Here is a 6,084-nt window from a genome sequence, read left to right as displayed (position 1 = left end):
CAAAAAAGCGTCGCAAATCCAAGAGTCGAAAATTTTTCGGAGACACAAAAAAGCGTCGAGATTCTCGACGCTTTTTATTGTCCAAACTAATATACGAAGCGTCCAAAATTACATATTTCGCACATTATCCCAAATGTATGTAGTTTTTTTAGCGACGCTTTTTCCTGTCCACATAATCAAATTTTGCGACGCTTTTTGTTGTCTTGTGTTTATTCGTGTTAGCCTACGGTATGGCGGGAAAGTCTTTGAAATTTGAAAATGTGCAATTATATAGACATTAAAAAGCGTCTAGATTTATTTTTTAAGCTTTTTTTTTTTTCTTTTTTTCCTTTTATTAAATTATTACATCATACATACATTATAGTTATTTAAATTTATCATAAATTAAATTAATAACATTAAAATTCAAATAAACAAATATTCAATATAACAAGATCAGATTAAAAAAAACAATAATTAATCAACAATAATAAGAGTATGTTGCTAACAATTACCAAATTTATAAATAAAAGAAAACATCAACACAATTAACTAAAATAAAAAAAAAATCGCATATTATAGTAGCTTGTCCCTAAATAAATACATCACTAATATAAATAAGACTAAAACCAAAATAGATAGATGATGGCGTTATAGACAATATAGTTGCTTGTTTTGACGCTCAAGTGTCCCGACCTATTCTCTTGTTGCTCCTACATTGCCTTTTCCAATCTTAAAAAAAAAAAAAAAAAACAAAGTATAAATTAGTACATTACACAATATAGCCTTACACACACACACACACACACACACACAAGCTCAAAATTATATTGGCTTATACACACACACACACACATCACTTTCTCAGTCCAAAACTATCCCAGTTGCTAACAAAATAAAGAATTATATTGGGTATCAACAATTTTCCACAAGGAATGTAAAAGCAGGAACTGTTTCTGCTATATCAACTAATCATCTCCTATCAGCCTGAATTTTGCAGCAGCAAAGAGCTTTTCACATATTAGGTATTACAGCATGGCATCAAACATAATGTCTAAAAAACAAATGAACAAAAACTAATACTCTGCATTTCTCTATATGTGAAACGCATGGCATCACTTTAAAGTTTCAAACCTAGGTTTTGTTACTGGTTATTATAATAATAACCAGTCTTTTTCCTAATTAACTTTGGCGCTATTGTTTAGTCCTAGATTCTTGCTTCTGTCTGAGTAAAAAAAGTGGACATAATAAAAATTTTGCTTCTACAAGAACAACTATTTGTAATGAAGACTCTTCTAAACACACACACACACCCCCCCCCCCAATAAGTGATAAATGGGCTTATCTGTGGACAGGACAGCGCATGATCAACCAAAGATCTCTAGTTTCACTATCTCGCAAGCAAGATGGAACTTTCAGCCAAACTAATTTTCCCAGATGGAACAGAAAGCAATGGACAAGCATTTCTGATTCTTGAAGGGAAAATGATTACATATTCAGTGATTCATTGATATTATAATTGAAGGGTGAAGTAAATGTATAGGCATCTGATGTTTCAAATCAGGATTAGTGAACGTTGAAGAATATGCAATGAATGAGAAAGAAGGATAAAAACCACTCAACCCGGATTTCTATTATAAAATTAGTAAAAGGAGAAAGAAGAGTGTAACAGAAACTTTAAAATATTATTCTTTCAATGGTCATCATGCAAGAGCACACTACATAATACACAGCACAATGCAAATGAGCATATATAATCAAAGTTGATGTTGTAGTTGGTAGCATGATTATACAGAGCACTACAGGTTTTGTTATCCCAATTAACCAAGTCAATAGATGGCTAAATGAAGCCTCATCTTCTACATAATAAAAATTTTCTTAGCATATTTAGGTTCAAAGCATGGTGGTGTTCCCAATGGGTGGGAACTAATGGATCAGATTTAGAAATGGAGACTCAATGGATTCTCTTCGAAGTTCCTGAGATTATGTCCAGATCAACTCAGCAGATAAAGATACAGCACATCACTTCATTATATCTCAAATCACTAAAGATTCATAATTTTCGTTGTCATACCCTTTTACCAGATGCAAAAAGAAAAGACACAACCAACACATGAAACTATTTGATTAGGAAAATTTGGACTGACTTGATCTTTGTCAAGGAAGTTCCACTACAACCTTAATAAAGTTTATTCAGTAATTAAATTTTGTACTACGTAAAATAAAGCTTTTGTACAGAAAATTTTCACAATAGATATTATAATTATATATTATGTTCACAAGAAATTTGCATATAGGATATTATTAAAAATTGTGCATGCACCAGCTTAGATATAGTTTGTATAATTTAATATAATGTTCTTAATTATGCTATTTCTGTATTATATCCGGAGTACATGGAAAATGATAAATCATCTCCAACTCTTCCAATAGAGAAAAAAACAAACAAGTGATCATCACATATATTCCTAATTGTGAATAAAAATATTAGTTCTAAGTAGGCATGCAGACTAAATCAATTTAAGTAGGCAACTAGATAGTCAAGAAATAGCACATCACAGTAGGTAATCACAATCAAATAATCAACCAGCATATCTGCATTAAATAATCAGCTTGTAATCCACTTTTCCTTTTCATTTATCACATTAAGAAATAGCACATCACAGTAGGTAATCCACACAATACAGGATTTGAAAAGTTTGAGTTTTTTAGTTCTGGATTTCAGTTCTGAAATTGTTAAGAATATATAGTAAACAGCAAGTTACAATACACAATACATCAAGTTACTACACAATACAGCAAGTAGCAGGGGAGCAGGGCAGACAAGCAGAATAAAAGCAGCAGGGGAGCAGGGCAGACAAGCAGTAGCAGGGGAGCAGGGCACACTCACACACACACACACACACACACACACACACACACATCACAAGCAAGCATTCACACAAGCTCTTACTTTCACACACACACACAAGCTTTGAATTTCACACACACACACACAAGCATTTTTGGATTGAAGTTCTGATTTCCATTTCTGAACTTCAGATCTGATTTTTAGCTCTGAACTTCAGATCTGAATTCAGTTATGGATTTCAGCTCTGATTTCAGTCATAAAGAGAAATGTGACTTTGTTACCTGATGTTTTGCCTTTCCCTTGACCCTATAGTGTTTTGCAAGAATTCAGATGCTTTGTCTAGAAGACCCGGAGATGCATTCCCTTGACCCTATAGTGTTTCAGATCTGAAACACTAATGTTCGTCAAGGGAATGCATCTCCGGGTCTTCTAGACAAATAGACTAGTGTTTGCTTTGTTGGAATTATTTTTACCCTCCTAAAACAAAATGAAAGTGTATACCAAGACAAATCAACAAGACCCCACATAACTACGTAGTATATATTTTCTTCTATATAACCGCGATATGAGGTTGAATAGAAATGTTTGATGTCAAAAGTGCAAAAGTTGCAATATCTATACATCAAGAGATCTTTCAAGAAGATAAATGAAAGCCTCACATTTAATGAAAAGCCACAAGTACCAAATAACAGTAAACTCAGCTATACATTTAGTTCTATCATGATTAAAAAATTAGGCAGAACACACAGAAATTAGCTACTTTCATTCACTATCTAAATTATAAATCTATTCAGATACTTCATTTCTTTTATACAGACAAATAAGTCATCCATAACAAAGAATCCTGAATATCAGAAAATTAAAGCAATTTTGGATAATCTATGGGCATGTGCCCATTGCTGCCACATTGTTTTACTGATGGAGTGTCATGGATCCTGTGTATAGATCTTTTATCAAATCTTAATTCTACTTCGTCACTCACAAAGAAAAAGGTGTATATCCTTTGAGCAAGATGTGATACCCGAGTGTAAATTGTCCAGCTAGACAAAATATGCACAATGCGGAGATTGGCACTGAAAGTAACAAAATTCATGGGGTAAGGAATTGAAGGGGTCCTTGTAAAGACTACAATGATTCCCAAACATCATGCAATATGCATGTGTAAGAAGGGAAAAGCAACGAGTCAAACTCTATTTTTCCTACAATACAATAACGAATAAACTGAGAATATCAAAATATGATAGAAGAAAAACAAAGTGATCAAATCTTAAATAACTGAGCACCCAGATGGGGAAGCTGAGAGGAAAAGGAAAAAAGAACGATATGAACCACATTAGGTGGAAAAAATGGAATTGGGGAAACTAAAGACAAAGGATATTGCTAGATACAGTCCATGTAAAAACTACTGTGTTTCAACTTCCAATATAGCATATTTAAGGGGGAAATCATAAAGTTTGATTTCATCTCTGAGATAAAGCCCAATATTAGACCAAATTCACTGTCCCAAAATCAATCTCACTGTCCTCCTCTTATATATAGAGTACATTATTTATATGAGATTACCTGCTATGGCTCCCACACCTCAAAAGAAAACAACAATACGTACATTCTTAACAACAAGACTTGATTCATCAGCAGTTCCCAAACCTAGGATCATATCCTGTTCACACTGCTGCCTTGGCTCTATACGTACATATCATAATAACGAACAAACAAACTTATACATTCTTAACAACAAGACTTGATTCATCAGCAGCAGGCCGTGAGTATTGGGGGTGTTGTCTAATGATTTATAAGGGAATGAGTATTGCTTCTAAGAGTAGAGCATGTGAGGACATAATGCAATCATCAGCCACAAAATCACCATAGAAAAACAAGAAAATTCATATCAAAAACCCATAAAATTCATATCAAAAACCCATAAAATTCAAAGCCTACAAATTTCATATCAAAAACCAGAAAATTCATATATATCAAAAACCCATAAAATTCAAAGCCTACAAAATTCATATCAAAAACCAGAAAATTCAAAGCCTATAATATTCATATAAAAAACCCATAACATTCCAAACTAAAACCCTAAAACGCCATAAAAATCAAAACAAAAACCAAAAAACAATATGAAAAAAAAAAACATGAAAAATTGGATTTTAAAACAGAATTCACGAAAAAAACAACATAAAAAGAAATTAATTTATCTAATTAAGGGCAAAAAATTACCTCGCAATAAGAGATCGATTCTTGTTCTTCACCAACGCAAAATCGAAGACATGCAAACAAATAATTCCCAATTTTAACGAAAATTTAGAGAATTGTGATATATTATATGCCAAAAACGATAGAGAAATATACCTAGCAACAATATTGTTCAGCAAATTGTAAATTAATACCTCAAATTTATGAAAGTGACGAGCCACAAAACCCCAAATTCCTTGAAATTTAGCAAGCAAAACCCAGAAATTAACCTAAAATTTGAGATTTTTTTTGTCGCTGATGAAAGTGATGATGGAGTCCAAGTTTGGAGGAGAGCAGAATAGAATATGGGCAGTTTAATTGGGAACCTTTTTCTTTTTTTTTTTTTTTTTTTTTTTGAAGACGTTTAATTGGGAACCTAATTCGACTGAGCTGAGGGTGAAAAAACACGAACCCGCTAATTATTTCATTAAAAAAATTCAAAATTGTGGGCAACCTAACTCACGTGCATAGCACGTGAGTTTTTCGACGCTTTTAAGTGTCGAGAAAATTTTCGACTACAAAAAGCGTCGCAAAAAGACGGAACCAAAAGTTATAGACTGACGCCTCTTCAACAGCGTCGAACCAATTGCGTCCAAAAATCACTCTTTTTGTAGTAGTGGTTATAACTCTTTCATATAAATAATTCATTGTATGTCAAATATGTCCTTACTAATCACCCCTCTATATTCCAATTTAGAATAGAATATGTTAGCTTCCATTATTGGAGCTGAGAGAGATCATCAAGAATGGTTGATCTACTTTATAGTATTTTTGTGCGGGTTTGTTATGGAGAGGAAGATTGGACATACATCACTAAAAGGATGGACAAAACAACCATGCAAAAGAGAAAAGGTAAACAATAATAATCATCCATATTATATCCAAATCTTAACTGATTTCTTTAATCGGTTGTTGTTATCTTCTGTACGTTCAACATAAATCAAGTACCTATAATGTCACTACTTCAACATGTACATGATCCATGTACCAAAAAAAAAAAAAAAAAAAAAAAGAAAAAG

At 32.7% G+C, this 6,084-nt stretch overlaps 1 long non-coding RNA gene across 1 annotated transcript; it reads right to left on the bottom strand.

Annotated features, from left to right (window-relative positions):
• Nucleotides 1-480: 480 nt before the first annotated feature.
• LOC110721200 lies at nt 481-5,584 on the bottom strand. Its single transcript, XR_002511410.1, has 3 exons — nt 5,221-5,584; nt 5,051-5,076; nt 481-711 (listed from the first exon to the last, which is right to left on the bottom strand). It is a non-coding gene; the product is annotated as an uncharacterized LOC110721200 (long non-coding RNA).
• Nucleotides 5,585-6,084: the final 500 nt, after the last annotated feature.

This window comes from Chenopodium quinoa, unplaced genomic scaffold, assembly GCF_001683475.1.
Source record: "Chenopodium quinoa cultivar QQ74 unplaced genomic scaffold, ASM168347v1, whole genome shotgun sequence".
Taxonomy (NCBI): domain Eukaryota; kingdom Viridiplantae; phylum Streptophyta; class Magnoliopsida; order Caryophyllales; family Amaranthaceae; genus Chenopodium; species Chenopodium quinoa.
The sequence above is the reverse complement of the archived record's forward strand: the minus strand, read 5'-3'. Positions and strand labels throughout refer to the sequence as shown.